General features: G+C 37.1%; 1 long non-coding RNA gene across 1 annotated transcript in view; it reads left to right on the top strand.

Moving 5' to 3' along the window:
• The window catches only part of LOC103891584 (uncharacterized), a 42,499-nt gene that overhangs the window by 17,500 nt on the left and 6,817 nt on the right, over positions 1 to 18,182 (top strand). The window contains exon 2 of the long non-coding RNA XR_655835.2: positions 10,529 to 10,636. This is a non-coding gene — a long non-coding RNA (uncharacterized LOC103891584). The remainder of the gene's footprint in view (positions 1 to 10,528; positions 10,637 to 18,182) is intronic.

Below are 18,182 nucleotides of genomic sequence, written 5' to 3'. Positions count from 1 at the left end.
TGGATTGCATTTCCCTGCCCTTTTCGAAATGAGGCTAAGTCTATTTGACGTGCTTTGGCCAGTAAAAGGGCAAAGTCACATGCATAACTTCTCGGTGGTAACTGTTAGCCAATGGTCATTATCAAAGTGTTGATGTATGTCTATTCCTGCCCCAAATAACCTGTGTCGGTCATGCCTCTGTGAGCAAGAAGTAAAACTTTGGTTGTGTTAAGCCACTGAGATTTTGGGGTCATGTACAACGTTAATATACCCAGAGGCTGGGAAAATATGGCCTACTGCCTGTTTCTATCATACCATGTTGTTGAACCCTGGTATAACCGATGCTATCATGATAAAAAATGAACAAAAATACCTTAAATCTGAAATGCAGCCCCACACTGAGCATAAGTAGGAATAATTGTTTTCCTAAGCCACTCAATTTTGGCATGACTTATTATGCAGCATTATTGTGGCAGTACCTAATGGATACACTATGTGATTTAATTCTATAAAGTTTTTTTTTTTTTTTTTTTTTTTTTTTTTTTTTTTTTTGGAGACAGAGTTTTGCTCTGTCGCCCAGGCTGGAGTGCAGTGGCTTAATCTTGGCTCACTGCAAGATCTGCCTCCTGGGTTCACGCCATTCTCCTGCCTCAGCCTCCTGAGTAGCTGGGACTACAGGTACCCACCACCATGCCCAGCTAATTTTTTGTATTTTTAGTAGAGATGGGGTTTCACCATATGAGCCAGGATGGTCTCGATCTCCTGACCTCGTGATCTGCCTGCCTCGGCCTCCCAAAGTGCTGGGATTACAGGCGTGAACGACCATGCCTGGCCAATTCTATAAAGTTTTAACACAGACAAAATTCAGGAAAGGTATTTGAAGTCACGATGGCAGTCACCCTTTGTGAGTGGTGACTGGAGGAAGCCCCAAGAGTGTGGCTGAGTTGCTGTGATGTTCTGGTTCTTGATCTACGTGGTAGATACACATGAATATTCAGTTTCTGAAAGTTCATCAGGTTTAAATAACTCGATGAACTTCTGATTTTAGTTTTCCGCATGCCAAGAAGTTTTCCATATTTTCCTTGTGTCAAGAAGATAGAGGAATGAGCAATACCTATGTGTCTTTATATTGAATGATTTATGAACTGTATTGTTAAGAGGGAAAGGCAATCATAGAATAGCCAGTATGAATAGTATGCCACCATTTGTGTGAAATTCAAAAGGTGGATATGGAGACCTACATTCTGGTATATAAAAAATATCTCTGGAATGATAAATTTATTTGCCACTAGAGAGAATAACTGAAAAGTCAGAGTAGAAATTAGATAAACTTTTAACTGAGGCCTCCCCTTTTTAAAAACTGATTTTTTTAACCACGTGTATATAACTGAAATTTTAAATACCAAAATTAGATTTATAATGTATATACTATTCTATTAACTCCTCAATTATATCTGTTTCTGATTGCTACTATTACTTAAATAACAATGTGATAACATCCTTAATTTTGTTTCACTATTTAACATAGATTTCTGAAAATATGATTGGATCCAGAAATGGATGAGAGATTTCCTTGAAGATTAAGTGATTTGATCACAGATATTTACATTTTATATCTTACTATATCTTTTTGTCATAGGTAAAATTATGTTTCATATTTTTGGACAAAAATTTAGAAATTTTTAGGATGAGAACTTGTAAATCCAGAGTTCTTTGGATGATTTATGAAAATTTGATTTGCATTATGACATGTATATTTTAATTTTTATGTGGCCCAGGCTTAAAACGCTGGGCTGAAACAATCCTCCTGCCTCAGCCTTCCAAGGTTGTTTGGATAACAGGCATATACCTCAGTGTCCAGCTAAAATTCTTTATTGATTTTTCATCTTGCTATTTAAAGAGCATTATTCTAAAAATTTATTTATTGTATATATTTAAGGTATACAATATATTTTGATATATTCACAGTGAAATTATGAAAGTCAAATAAACCAATCTATCACCTGTAGTTACCTTTTGTGATAAGAGAACCTAAAATCATAGCAAATTTTCAGTATACAATATTATCAACTATAGTCTTCATGTTTTGGGTTGGATCTCTAGATTTATTCATTCTCACAACTGCAAATTTGTACCCTTTGGCCTACATCTCATTTCCTTCCTCTCATTCCCAGTATCCACAATTCTACTGTTTCTATTTATTCAACTTGTTTTAGATTCTGCATACAAATGAGATCACACAGTACTTTTTCCCCCTATGTCTGGCTTACTTCACTTAGCATAATGTCCTCCAAGTTCATCTGCATTGTGGTAAATGGTAGGATCTCCTCTTTTAAGGTTGAATGCTATTTCATTGCATTTTTCTATGTGCAATCCTAAAGGGTGATTTTTAGGATGGAGCATGGGGTTATCCAGCCACTTCTTAGCCTGTATTAAGAATCACAGCACATAATCACACATACACACACAGAGCTCTACAAATTTTTGGTGTACAGTGGTTTCATCTACCTTGAACTTTATGTCTAAGGGGCTTTTCTTATGGGTCATTTGGCTGCCACAGTAAGCAGTGTGAATTAGTCATTCCTTTTGTCTAAATATCTTCTTTCTTCCTTTATTTGTATAGAGGACAAGGAAGACTTGTGTCTTTTGTCATTTCCGTTTCTGAGAGTTTCCTCTCCATTCTGCCCATTGGTCTCCTATTTTCACAATTTCTCTTGGCAGAGAAAGACACTACAGTCATTTTAATAATCAATAGCAGATTGCAATTCTTCGTGCTTTTCCAGTATTTTTCCAGTGGAGGAATTTCTGCCATGTATGTGGTTATGTCCTTAGAGGTGTCATGCAATGACACAATCAAAATATCTTTATAGATATAAAATATCTACAGATATAAAACATCTAAATATAAAATATCTATATGCATAAAATCAAAATATCTAGCATATGATTCACTGATTTTACTTCAAAAATAAGAATTCTCCAGGTGTCAATGCATTAGTATCATGGTCATTTTTGTTTAATCTTTATTAAAAATGATTGAAAAAGCCATTTGGATGAAGACACAACTCTTAGTTCTCCTTGTATCATGTTAGTAACTTGACATATTTTACTTCAAGATTTTTTAAGAACTTGAATTGACCCTAAATAAAATAACTATTGGCTGTTTTTTCCCTATAATTATGAGCCTTTAATGGAAAAGATGACATCATCAATTCTCAAACATAGTCTTATTTGAAAAACAATCTACTGAATGATATTACACTGCAAGTACCTAGAATCTCTTAATTCTAAGAAAGTATGTCAAGGGCAAGAATTCTGTTGTAAATACCAATTCTACCCTTGTAGAATTATCTTATGCAAATCACTTCATATGTCAGTGCATATTAGAAGGAACTGGCAGAAGTTCCTCCAACATTTGTGTTACCTTTGATTTTTTTCATGGTTAAAATATGGTTAATAAAATCATGTTGTTATGCTATTCATAGGGATATTTGGTGGCAAGTATTGCTATATTTCCCTATAATAGTTTTGACGATTGTAAGATGTTAACATTGCTGTATGACTCTCATATCCTTAGAACATGTTCCCTGTGTACCTAAGTCAATTGATGATACAATTTAAGACAAAAAGAAGAGAGATCACTAAAGAGATGTATGGATTTGTGATGAGTCCGAACTGGATATAGTGTTTCTTAGTGAAAAATCTCTAAGTCAGGAATCTCAGAATGTAAGTCATTCGTTCTGAGTGACAGTAAAAAATAAAGCCAATCTTACGTAAATTGAAGGAATGGAGCATGATTATTGGATGCTTATTAGGGCCCTCTCCTGATCTGATATTCTGTGTATCTTTTACTATATTAATACCCCTGAGGCTGCCTTCCACTTGTCGGGCTATTTCAGTATCTTGGTCATCTTTGAGATTTTCTTGTTGGCATTAACAAATTAGGATGCACTGGCCCTAAAGGCAATGGTTAGAGAATTATTTCAGAAATAGCAGCTTATGCAATTGCCAGCAGTTCTTTGGAAATCTCTCTCATACTATTCTTTGAGTCAAGTCATGGAATCAAATTATAAGTCATAATTTTAGTGTACAACTTTGTCTTCTGATATGCAAAGAGACAGAGCAAAGAGACTGAATGCTGAAGCAATGCTGGAGGAACTATGATAGAAAGATGCTCAGGCTGGTAATTTCTATGTATTTATGCATTTCTATCAGATCTTCTTCACTTAAACACACTCCTTTGGGAGCATGGTCTATTATCATGGATTTTCAGATGCCCCCAACATGGAGTCTACATGGATACAAGGAAATAGTCTATTATATTAATTAGGTTCATTAGCAGCTTTAACGAATTAACTCCCAAACTTTCAGGACTTCAACCTGTTTCTTCCTCAAGTAACCATGTAATCTGGATGTTCCTGAACTTTGGAAATCTTTCCTCCAAGCTGTGGCATAGGGACCTGTGTTCCTTCCCACTTGTGGCTCTGTCATTCATGAACAAGGTCTGAGAATTCTCTGCTTCCAGCCAATAGACAGTGGGGAAACAGCATGGAAAATGCACACAGTTTCTTTTTCTTTTTTTTATTTTTTTATTATACTTTAAGTTCTAGGGTCCATGTGCACAACGTGCAAGTTTGTTACATATGTATACATGTGCCATGTTGGTGTGCTGCACCCATTAACTCGTCATTTACATTAGGTATATCTCCTAATGCTATCGCTCCCCGCTCCCCCGCCCCAGGACAGGCCCCGGTGTGTGATGTTCCCCACTCTGTGTCCAAGTGCTCTCATTGTTCGATTCCCACCTATGAGTGAGAACATGCGGTGTTTGGTTTTCTGTCCTTGCGATAGTTTGCTCAGAATGACTGTTTCTTAAGTACCATGGGTTGCAAGCACCATATTTATCACTTCTATTGTCATTCTGGACCTAGCGCAAGGACTACTGGGAAACATAGACTCTGGCTGGGCAGTTGCTTTCTAGGGCAACTCTATGCTATGCAAGAAGAAAGCACGATTCCCACAGTTATCCCTGCCCCATCCCATGTGTCAGTTAGATTAGGAGATATGTGTTAGATCTGTCCTTTAATATCAAGTTCACTGTTTCTTATTAAGTGGCTACCCACACATGGGTTTTCATCAAGTTCATTAAACCATAAATTGAATCTTTGGCCGAGTCCTATCCCAGGATTGACAACTCACACTCCCCTATTGATGACCCTTGAATGACTCTCATTACGTCCATTACTAAAACAGAAAGGATGCCAGAAACAAGCTGTTATTAAACAAAGCAGTCCTGGTTGCATTTATTTGAAGGTAGTCTTCCCCAGTAGATCATTTTTCTTTGGATTTTTAACTCAAAGTTCTTGTTTAATGAGGTATAGAACAGCACTCTTTCCAGCATCAGGAGACCTGATACTAAACGCTTACCTCTTTTGAACTCAGTTTTCTCATCTGCAAAATGCATTTAGACTGACCAATCTCCAAAAGCTCTTCATGCTCAAAAGTCTCTACAGAGTCGATTGGAAACCTATTATGTTGCTTGTGTACCTTAGGCCCTTTGAAGTTCTGTTTTCTTGTCTTGTGGTCATACATATTGATGTGTTATCCACGTCGACTATGCTCATGTCTGAACGCTTTTGCCAGTGTGATCTGTCAACTTGTCACTGCTTCCTAGCCCTCAGCAACTCTGCTGTAATTTCTGATCATGCTTGAGTGTCTTCTGGAAGCACCCTTTCCCTCCATCACTTCAATAGCTGGAATGTGGCCTATATGCTCCAATTCCTAATCAACTTTTTGAAGCATTAAGCCTTAGCTTATGATAACTGAGATATCTAACCTTTGAAAACATATTCCCCAGGTAGATACCACTCTCTTCTCTTTGAATCTAATTTAGTACCCATGAAACATGATCCATTTGATGGGACCATCTGTTTTTTTTCTTCTGCCAAAGACACTCTGCACATTTTGGCAGCTTCTCTAAGTGTACTCAGTAACTCATGCCAAGTACAGTTGGAATGCACCATGAATCCCAACCCTGAAAACAACTGAACTAAGCAGTGTTCATCTTAAACTGACTGATGTGCGGTGAGTCAAACAACACTGGCCCATATACCTTAAGGTGTGGAGGGGAAGGGGAAGGGAGAATAAGTTAATGTGATAACTTCTACACTGTAAACTGGGGGCAGTGATTTGGATTCATAGGATAGTGACAATTTTGGGATTCTTCTTCCCTGAAGTCTACTCCCCAATTTTGGGATTACAATCTCTATTCACATAAATATCACTGTGATCCTTTTTATACACATGACCCTGTGTATGTCTATACCCAGTTGATTGGTTCAGAAGCAACATCTGAGTCTGAAGGAAGCTACATTTAGGACTCAGATTTCCAATATGGTATTTCTCAAGTCACTGTAGCTATACGAGCAACAGCTTGGGTGTTACAGGACATGAGTCTTCCCACATGGACCAGAAAAAGAAAGATTGCATGTCTACAATGAGAGAGAGAAGAGGCAGGGTGAGAAGGAGGATATGAGGAAGAAAAAAAGAGTAGAAACGTTCAGATGAAGACAGAGTTTTGATATTATTTGTGCACTTGTGTCTGTTTTTCCCACAGCCCAGTCATATTTTGTTTCTTAAATTCTAAGAGGTAGAGCATTTAAAAAATAAATTCTTTTTGCTTAAGCAAGTTATGCTATCTGCAAACTAAATTTTAACTTATACATACAACGGAAGAAAGTAAGATTTAGTATCTTTCCAATTAATACAAGGCTTGGCTTATATTAGTTAATTTCATTAATTGATTAAAGAATCTAGACTAAAAATAAAGTTTGAACCATTTGGAGGTCTGATCTCATTTTAGAATCATTTACTCCAAAAGATGGTGGTTTTTAGAGCTTATCTGTCACAAACAGTGTCCATGCTTTCTGTATGTCCAGATTCTGAAGGGTTAATCATATAAAATATTTATACCCTTAAATCAGACTTAACATTTAATTAGATAAAATATTATGATGCTATAGTTTTTTCTGCTTTAATATTAAACTTTAAGGGATGCTTTATAAGACCATATAGTTCTCTTTTGTATAACAGAAAAGCCAAACACAAAATATGAAAGTACAAAGCATGTATTGAGAAGTAAGCTTAAAATAAAGCTTGGTGATTTTGAATGTCTGTATTCAATTTGTTCACACTGTGGTGAAGAATAACAGTCAAAGAGGCAGGTATTATTCCCGATTTTTATCAAACATTCACATCATATCAGTGATAACATATTAAAAAACTTTATAAATGTCTCTTTAAAAAGTTAAATGAAATATTCAGTGACTTTGTGTCAGTGTCTAGAAAAAGGAACTTCAAACTAGATGCAAATGTGTCTTACCTATTTTTTTTTTAATTAACTCTTGAGAGTGATTTTAAAAACATTGGTTTTATGTATGCTTTAGGAAACCTGTTAATACTATATTTTTCTTCTGGCTTTTGATTGAATTTGCTTTGCTTTAAATTGGGGAGTCATGTTAGGAAACATTATTTTTTCCAAACCCAGGATCCCATTCACTGAGGAGGAAATGAAGAGTCCTCATCTTTTTAGATGGAGCTCTTTGTTAGAATCCTGGCTTCGGAAGTTGCTGTTTTTCGTAGGGCATATCCTTTAACCTCTCTGAATCCTGTTTTGCTCATCTCTAGTAAGATAATAAAGTTTGACTTAAGAGGTGATTGCAGAATTAAAGACATGGTAGACATATAGCAGGCAAGAAATAAATAGTTGCCATTGTTGTTCACACCAATGTCCTCAGCCAAAACAGAAATTCTATTTGGCTCCCATTAAAGTTTTCATGAATGAACTGGCTTATTCTATTCTTGACAACTCATAGCATTACTCCCTCTGCAAATGCAAGAGGGCAGAAAAACGAGGACTCCGCTTACTGCTGTGATGCTGAAGAAGGTTCAACCAAAAAAGCCTCACATCTTTTGTTCTCTTGGCTGAAAACCAGGTATTTGGGTGGTTTTCTTTTAATAACATTCTTTGTCAGCTGGGTTGAATTCCCCAATTTATTAAATTTATTATGTGTATTTGACGTTGTTTTACCACACGATGCCCCACGAAAAACAGCAAATAGAAAAGAAGGAAATAATATAGAAGTAGTTACCTTCCCTCTCCCCAAAGAATAAAAGGCACAAAACCATCATATTTTCATCTGGTCAAACAATCAGAAAGTAGACAAATACATATGCAAATTTAAAGATTTTTCTATGTTTTTCTTACAGAAAGAAGAGCAGTGTTAAAAAAAGAGTACATTTCAAATTGATGAATGAAAACAGCCTTTGAATGACGGATTTAGAAAATATATTTGTTCCATAAAAAATACCTCACAGTAGAAAATAAATTTTCTCATTATCAAGGTTTTCAATTATTATCAAATAAACCATTTGAGTCATGTCTTTTAGTATTAAAGTCAAGGAAAGCATTGGTGTCCCATTTGCTGTGATTCATAGTAAGTTTAGCAGATTCGCGATGGCTGGGTTTATTCAGATTTGTCATTGAACATTCAAAAACAATTCTCTAAATAAATTTTCTATTTTTTAATCATATAAATCAGTACAAACAAACCTCCATGATGTTTAAGGGCTTAAATATTCATTCTAAGTGTTCATTCTGGATGTTTTAGTTTTACTGTCCCTTGGTGTGTCAACCTTTATTTTGCTTACTAAGAGTATACTAGTGTAGGTGAGTTACTGGTAGGGACACAGCAAGCACTCAACTCTTCTTTAAAATTTATTTTTATATTAGAAATTTGCATTTTGACCTTCGTATTTGAAAATGTGTGTCTTCTCTTTACATAGCATATCCACTGGTTCAGTTATAATTACTTACTTGCCTGTTTCAGTAAGTTCTAACCAGAAGGATGCACAGAAGTTAGATGCAACCGAAGGAGGGAAAAAGTATGAATGGGTTTGCGTATCATTTCTCAAGTAATATACATCAGTGACAAAAAGCCGTGAAACTTTACTTTTTTCTAATCGTTTACTGTTGCAGCTTTTATATCAGGTGCATTATTTATTTAATTTATAAAATTCAACTCAACCAAGTTGCCTGATGGTAGAATTCATAAAACCACTCATTTCAGCCGGGTACGGTGGCTCATGCCTGTAATCCCAGCACTTTGGGAAGCCGAGGCGGGCAGATGATGAGGTCAGGAGATTGAGACCATCCTGGCTAACACGGTGAAACCCCGTCTCTACCAAAAATACAAAAAATTATCTGGGCATGCTAGAGGGCACCTGTAGTCCCAGGTACTTGGGAGGCTGAGGCAGGAGAATGGCGTGAACCCGGCAGGCGGAGCATGTAGTGAGCCGAGATCGCGCCACTGCACTCCAGCCTGGGTGACAGAGATTCCGTCTCAAAAAAAAAAAAAAAAAAAAAACACGAAACAAAACAACAACAACAACAACAACAACACTCATTTCGTCCTTACATACCCTATTAGCTATTTCCCCAATTCATTAAACTTTTTTTTTTCTTTCTGGTTTTACGTATACAACTTTAAGTCATGTTTCTTTTAGTTTTTTTTTTTTTTAACCTACTCTCCCTCCACAATTTAAAGAGCTTGTGGATATCAACAGGATGAATGAAATCTTAGCAGGAGTTAACTTATCTGCTATGAGTAATTCAACAATGTGTTATTAAGACAATGTGGAAGCATAAAAAGGCAAAACATTCTTTTCTTTCCAACTTTTATTTTAGGTTCAAGGGGTACATGTGTGGGTTTGTTACATGGCTAAATTGCATGTTGTAGGGGTTTGGTGTACAACTTTGTCTCCCAGGTAGTGATAGGTAGTTTTTCAATCTTTACTTTTCTCCCACCCTCCACCCTCAACAAGGAGTGGTATCTATTGTTGTTCTTTTTGTCCATGTGTATTCAATGTTTATGTCCCACTTGTAAGCGAGACTATGCAGAATCTGGTTTTCTGTTGCTGTGTTAATTTGCTTAGGATAATGGCTTCCAGCTGCATCCACATTGCTGCAAAAAACGTGATTCTATCCTCTTTCATTGCTATGTAGTATTCCATGGTGTACATGTACCACATTTTCTTTATCCAGTCCACTGATGTGCATGTAGATTGATTTCATGTCTTTGCAATTGTGAATAGCACCGCAAAGAACATACACATGGCATGTGTCTTTATGGTAGAACGACTTATAGTCTTTTGGGTATATACCCAGTAATGGGATTGCTGAGTCAAGTGGTACTTCTGCCTTAAGTTCTTTGAGAAATCTCCAGACTGCTTTCCACACTGGCTGAATTAACTTACCTTCCCACCAGCAGTGCGTAAGTGTTCTCTTTTCTCTGGAATCTGTCCAGCATCTTTCATTTTTTTGACTTTTTAATAACAGCCATTCTGACTGGTACAAGATGGTATCTCATTGTGGTTTTGATTTGCCTTTCCCTAATGATTAGTAATATTCAGCATCACAGACAACTTTTGTTATGAAAGCTTTGCAAATGCATATTCTCATGGCCATTTTATCCTTTGCCCCATTGCATAGAGGTTAGAACATTTGAAAATTATCAAAAAGCAGCAGAGACAAGTTCAGGTGGTTTCCAGGGGAGAGGCACTGAAAGTGATTGATTCCTATCAAAAGCACAAGGACAAAGTAAGTGATTAATTCTAGTAAATGACAGTAGAGATAGAGCTGAACTGTGAGAATGTAATAATGGTCATGGCAAGGAAGGCTGATGAGTTCTAGGAAAAGCACATTGTTCGTGACCGGAGCCTTGGTTCTTGACTTTTTCAGGTCTGATATCAGGCCATCACCATATCAAAGAATCTTGATACCACCGTGGTAGAAGCCAAATTTTTACTTTTTGTCTTTATGATTAGCCACAATCATATTTATGTGTTTTTTGTCAATGCTCAATAATGGCAATGTAAACTCTGTCATATCTAGTTTACCTAAGTGTACTATTACCAGGTCATGCTCCACAATTACAGCATCACTGTCAAGGGGCATATTGGGTCATAAGTACTGTGCCCTAAATTCCACTTTGCTAAGGCCAACTGATCAAACAGCAAGCAAATGTGAGAAAGGAGATTGAAACTGAATCACAAGAAATGTGAGTTCTACGTGCGGAAGTGGGATTCATTACAATCCGATGCACTGCACCAAAAGCATAGTGTGAAAGATTAAAAGAATAATTTAGGATTTCCTAACTAGATATCATTGTCTTCTCATCAGCAGTTCAAGTATAAAAAGACAGAGATAGATAAAGTAGGCACATCGGTATCAATGAAATAGCAGTGACTAACATCAACTATTACAGCAGGAAGCCCTAGGCATTGGGAAGCCGGCACAGAGGTTCTGGCTATGTCCTATAGTCAGTGCGTTTCTGGAAACCCTCTGGGAAGAAAATAGCTGATGGGATCAGGGAAGATAGGACCCTACCAGACTAGATCAAGGACAAAAACTGTCTCCTTCACTCAGAGTGACAGATTCTATCAACCGTCAGAATGCATAACAGGTAGTTCAAAGAGATTCATTTCCATGAATTTCCTTTGAGTCCAAATTCACTTTTTAGTAAGATAATACATGCCTCCATTGTATTATTTTTTTCTTGTCTATGTCTATGTTTGCCAAGAAATGCCATAAAGATCTCCGTTTATGAGTTTAAACATAAATAACTGAACTCAGATGAATTCTGCTGGTCACATGGTAATGATCTAAGAACTTGGCAGGAATTGCTGTGATCGCATCTTCAGGCTGCTAGTCATAGACACCTGTTATCACTGGAAAAAGGACTTTTCAGTCACAGCCCTTAATGTTGCCTGTCTTATGCTGGCAGAGACACCTGCACACAGAACCTTTGTTAGTTCAATTTTTTTTGCACAAATTTGTTATTTTGTGGAAGTTACCAGTAAACACACACATGCGAGTTCACACACAAGAACTTGTCTACATCACTACTCATTGGAAACATTTATTTTCTCTTCATTTCTGCTTCTCTTCAGAGGAAAAAAAATTCATGCAGGATAAGGTACCATTGCTTGTCAATCTCTTTCTAAATTTGGAATTAGTCCAGAAAACCCAGGAGGAAGCTCAACTCAGCCACAGTTAATCTTCAGAAAATCCATCCCACGTGACTCCCCCCACACGCCCCCCCATCAGTGCTGATCTTTTCATGTATTCTTTATAAGGAATCCATTGAACTTTAATTAATATGAAAAATTCAGGTTTTCATCTGATTTAAATGTGACTGACATCACGCAGCTGCTAAAACAGGAACAAAGTACAAGCATGGTGAAAATAAAACTTAAAACTTGGTGCCTATTTTTTCACTGCAAATCATCTCAAGCACTTTCATGAGGCAGGAGAGAAATGTACCCACAGCATTTTCTAGGAGTCTTCATGTCCATATGTACAAACAGGGACGTGCTTAAAAAGTGTCTGTACACAGGCAGGAACACGATTTGCTCTGTCACATCAATCAATCTTTAGCTCTAAACGTTCCATTTAAAAATGACTGGAGTGACATAGTTAACATGTCCAAAAGGGTTAACGTGGTAGTAAGGAGGAAGAATTCTTTTGAAATGAAAACACACACTCATCTGCCATTCGTACACACGCACCATCTCCTTGCATTTAGTGGATTGTTCAAAACAGGCAGAAATGTGCTCCTAGAAGGCGTTAGGGTTCTGCTTGCTACAGATCAGGCTGCTCTCATTTTTATGGATTCTACTTATCCATGGGTGTAGTAGAGGATGTGTGTCCTGATGTTGAGACAGCTTTGTTACAAGGACTGTCATTCTGTCTTCTCTATAGAACCTAGTCTACTATCATAGCAACACATGAAAGCCTAAGAAGTGACTACAAGAGAACAATCAGCACATTTTTGAAACATACAATACATTGTTAACTGTAGCCAGAGTTGATAAATATCCTAAATATGCTGACTTCATCAATACCTGTTCTATGCAAGAAAATGTGTTCTCTGTAAATATGTGCCAGTGTTGTGTATCAATATAAATAACGCATTTCTCACTGCAATAAAATATATCAATCATTGAGCTTTATCTTTTTCTGAGATAGGGTCTTGCTCTATCACCCAGGCTGGAGTGCTGTGTTTGACCATAGTTCACTGCAGCTTCAAACACCTGGGCTCAAGTAATCCTCTTGAGTAGCTTGGACTAAAGGTGTGGGCCACCATGCCTGTTTTTTTTTTTTTTTTTTTAAATACAGCCAAAGTCTCACTATGTTGTCCTTGCTGGTCTTGAACTCCTGGGCACAAATGATCCTCCCACCTAAGCCTCCCAAAGCACTGGGATTCCAGGTGTGAGTCACTGTGTTAGGTCCCTGATAAAACTTTACAGTTGTTGGTTAAAAAAAAAATCCTTCTCCACCATGATATGGTGTATGTGGTTGGCTTTCCTCCTCAACGTGTCTTCTCAGAAGACTTTCAGGATCCAGTAATTCCTGGCCAAGAATCAAGCAGAATCCAGTCTCCAGGAGATTAGGATGAGAACTGGTCATAAAGTCAGGTACAGTTCCACAAGCATACATTGGAGAAGAGCTAAGTTGGGCCTGTGAGGTCTTGCATGTAAAATGGCTCACATATTCATGGCAGCCATTTACAGGGTCCTTAGCATCTTACCACATCAAACTGAAAAAATCAGCAAGATCTGGATAGTTGGACAGGTTTTATTGATAAAATAATGACATTTTTATTTGTATTTATACTTATCTAGTAGGTTTGTTCAGTAATAAATATGTGAGCTCTGTGGCTTGGGAAAAAAAAATTTTAATTAGGACTTTGTTCTAACTCTGCCTATTGGCCTTGATCAAATTACTCTATGTTCATTAAGCACCACTTCCCACTGTTACATATGGGGAGAAGATGGGTCATCTCTTATCATATACATGTGAATAAAGCTAATGTGAATTTTTGGAAACTCATTTAAATTAAATTCTGAAAGGGTTAATCTCATTAAATGATTCTGAAATCCTGGCAAGCCTATTTAAAATGTGAAGAATCTCAACTTCTTTTCAGTTCTGTACCAATGTTTTCCTCTTTTTTTTTTTAACCCTGTAACTTCTGATAAGTATACAAGCTACCCTTTTCCATACATGTACAAACAGGTACACACAGATATCAGAGAGTTTTGAAAATTATAGTATAAATAAGCAGCATTGAGATAGTTTTATTTTAATGTGATTATGTTTCAAGGAATATGTATCCGAAGGTAAGAACCACAGGTTGGAGTTGAGTCAATGCTCTTCTTAGTTGTTGAGTAGTTAGGGTCTCGAATTAAATATGTACAGAGTGCCTCTGCCATTTCCTGATTATTTTTGTTAATGTTTTGGTAAATTCAGTGGGCATTTAAGTATGATTGTCTTAACCCTGTATTTCTATCAAAGATTTCAAAACCTACAGGGATATGACTATAGTTTGAGAGGCTGGGGTTGGTAACCAACTTGCTGTGAGTTTCTTGTATTTCTGTGCATCTTGCAGGCAGAGGCACTATCAGCCTTTAGTCTACATTCTCTAGTCAAGGATGTGTGTTTGGCAAACAGTCTTGGCAAACAGAGATGGTTGCTGTCTACCTCTACGGCAAAGGGCAGACATGCTTGCTGTTCAGTGTAATGAAGTTAGCATCTCTCTCTGGGGCTAAGGTCATGCATATTTATTGCCAATTATAGAAGGTTTCTGTTTCCTAAACTCAGGGTTCTTTTCCTAAAATCCAATGAACTGTATGTGGTTATTCTCTGGCTCTCTGTTGCCCGGGGGCACCAGAACTTGAGAACCCAGCACAAGAAATGCTGATGCTGTGACTCTGCTCTTACCATGAGTAGTAAGCTGTCCTTTTTTTCTGACCCAGGAATCTGTGTCATTAGCTAGAGCATCGATGAAACTGTCAGGCTAACTTATGCACTTGCAAGTAGGGTAAAATCTCATATTCTTGACTGTTCTTGACAGACAGGTGTGTGGCCCAGTAGGAATGATGCTTTCCTACTTGTCACAGTACCATTTTTTATGGACATTACAGATCAGAAATATTTTCTTTGGACTGATACAGTAAGCCTATGGTATGGACCAGAGATTAGGAAATTGCCATCTGTAAGCTGAATCTGGCCTGCTCCCTACAAAAACTTTGTTTTTGTAAACAAAGTTTTATTTGAACAGAGCCACACACATCATTGATATGCTGGCTATGGCTACTTTCATGTTATCACAGCAGAGTGGAGTAGGTGTCACAGAAATCCTTGGCCCTCGCAGCTAGAAATATTTACTACCTGGCTCTTTAGAGAGAATGCTTTTCAATGTTTATTAGAGATCAGAGGCAGCAATCAAAAATTCAAACCATCACAAGCTGCTCTAGGAATATATGAGGTAGAAATGAAAGTAAAATAACAATTGCACGATAGGATAAGAGTTTAACAAAATTGGCAAGAAAAAAACAAACAATCTCATTGAAAAGTGAGCTAAGGACATAAACAATTCTCAAAAGAAGATATACAAATGGCCAAGAAACATACAAAAAAAAAAAATGCCCAACATCGCTAATGATCGGGGAAATGCAAATTAAAACTGCAAGGTAATACCACCTTCCTCCTGCCAAGAATGGCCATAATCAAAAAATCAAAAAATAATAGAAGTTGGCACAGATGCAATGAAACAGGGAACACTTCTACACTGCTGGTGGGAATGTGATAGAGTACTACTCAGCCATAAAAAGGAATGAATTAATGGCATTCACAGCAATCTGGATGAGATTAGAGACTATTATTCTAAGTAAAGTAACTCAGCAATGGAAAACCAAATATCACATGCTCTCACTCATAAATAGGAGCTAAGCTATGAGGATGCAAAGGCATAAGAATGACACAATGGACTTTGGGGACTCAAGGAAAAGAGTGGGAAGGGGGGTGAGAGATAAAAGAATACAAAATGGGTGCAGTGTACACTGCTCGGGTGATGGGTGCACCAAAACCTCACAAATAACCACTAAAGAATTTACTCATGTAGCCAAACACCACCTGTTCCCCCAATAACCTAAGGAAATAAAAAATTTTAAAAAAACGGGTAGGAGTTTAACAGCAAAGTACAGATAAACATATTGACTGTATATACTACATTTCTACAGTGTATTCAACAAATATTTGTTGAACTACAGTTGCATATTCAGATCTTGCAAGACTCAGCTCATCTCTCTCAAAGAAGCTGACTCTAATTCTGTACTAGATAATTTATTTTTTCTCCTCAGAGCTTCCATAGCACCTTATCTGAACATCTTTTATAACCAATTTTCTACTTTACATTACAGTGTTTATGTACATTGATTTCTCCTGCTAGACTTAAGGTAAAATTTGTAACTGTAAATGGATTCACAAACTTATTTCCATGATCCAACTTTCAGGATAATGATCAACTTTTAGAAAATTGAGAAATTAATTTGAGCCACTTTTTTTTTTAACAGTAGGAATCATTGAAATTGGATTTTTATACTATAAGATTAAAATAGCAAATTATGCCCTTACATTAAAACATTAAATGTGCTCTAATACATTGTCTTTGTAGAATATTTCTCTTTCTAATTATATTTCTTAAAGTCTAATTGCATTTCCTTAGCTGATTTCAATTTAATAAAGGAGGAATGTAACAGAATGGAATTATACCTATTGGCAAGGGAAAAGATATATACAAATAGACTCTTCTTGAGAAGATGGTGATGAAGAAGATACAAAAAAAGATATCACTAACTCTTGGGCTGGGTGCAGTGGCTCATGCCTATAATCCCAGCACTTTGGGAGATCAAGGCAGGTGGATCACAAAGTCAGGAGATCGACACCATCCTGGCCAACATGGTGAAACCCCGTCTCTACTAAAAATACAAAAATTAGCTGGGCGTGGTGGCATGTGCTGAAATCCCAGCTACTCAGGAGGCTGAGGCAGGAGAATCACTTGAACCCGGGTGGCAGAGGTTGCAGTGAGCCAAGATCGTGCCACTGTACTCCAGCCTGGCAACAGAGTGAGACTTCCATCTCAAAAAAAAAAAAAAAAAAAAAGAATAAGGAGAGGCAAACTTGCTCTCAATCTTTTAAGATGTGTTAATAATTTTTCAGGCAAACCTCATTATTGCATGATGCCCTCAAATTAATCTCACTCTAAAGTAATCATGACATATCCCAGCTGCTGGTCCAGAGCTCTGGGGCTTCGAATAAAGGCTGGAAGCTCTTCACAGAGGCCAGCAGCTTGGAGGAGGACAAAAGGCATGGTGGGAGGAGAGTTCTCAGTAACTGACATACACTCTGGTTTTATCTTTTCATTTTACATGATTTAGTTTCACTCTGTCCTTAAAACTAACAAAAGTTAAACTTTCACATACAACAGGATAGACAGGTGCAAAAGTTTCCATTAACAAAGAATGATACAAAGTAAGGTAGAAATTCAAGAATATTAAACACGTCAGCCTCTCATGTGGGACAGAAATTAGAGAGTTTAAGGGCAAGTGAACTTGTCAGGTTTTCATGTGTTTGTACAAACACAGAGCTAAGAACAATCAGATACTAGAAGAGATAATACTGAATTACTGTTGATATCCTAAGGCCAAAACTTGGCTTACCACTCCGGCAGTCAAAGGCTAGTATCACCTTCATGTTTAATAACTACAAAAGCGGAAGGAACACATTTTCATGTGTGGTTTCCTTATCCTATAGAGACAAAGTTTGTTTTTGAATTTTTGATTAATTCTTACCAGCCTCCAAATTCTAACAGAGTAAAACTATTTTTAAGGGAAGAACAAATGGGATGTGCATATTTTACAAGGCTTGTAGCATGTTACGATTAAACAATGTGGTGTTGAGGAAGAAGTAATCGTATTTATGTTTGACAACCCTACTAACCTGTCAGTTACTTCCAGTTCAAAACTATTGACTTTTGCACACATCCCCCCACAAATTTACCTGTAACCATTACTAATATATCACAGGAGCTGATGAAATGTATATGTATTGAGTCAGTAGCATTGATTGATATGGCTACAGAAATAAATGTTCATAAACCTATGAGTAAAAGTTATTCCAATTTTTTCTTTCTACTTTCATCTATAAAGCCCAGACAGATTCAATTGTGTTTTTATTGCTTGTATGCAGCGTGCGTGCACCCGTATGAAGTCAGTACCAGGCCAGTAAATGGGTATCAGCTCAG

Source organism: Pongo abelii, chromosome 8 (genome assembly GCF_028885655.2).
Source record: "Pongo abelii isolate AG06213 chromosome 8, NHGRI_mPonAbe1-v2.0_pri, whole genome shotgun sequence".
Taxonomy (NCBI): Eukaryota; Metazoa; Chordata; class Mammalia; order Primates; family Hominidae; genus Pongo; species Pongo abelii.
This window is presented reverse-complemented; position numbering and strand designations above follow the sequence as displayed.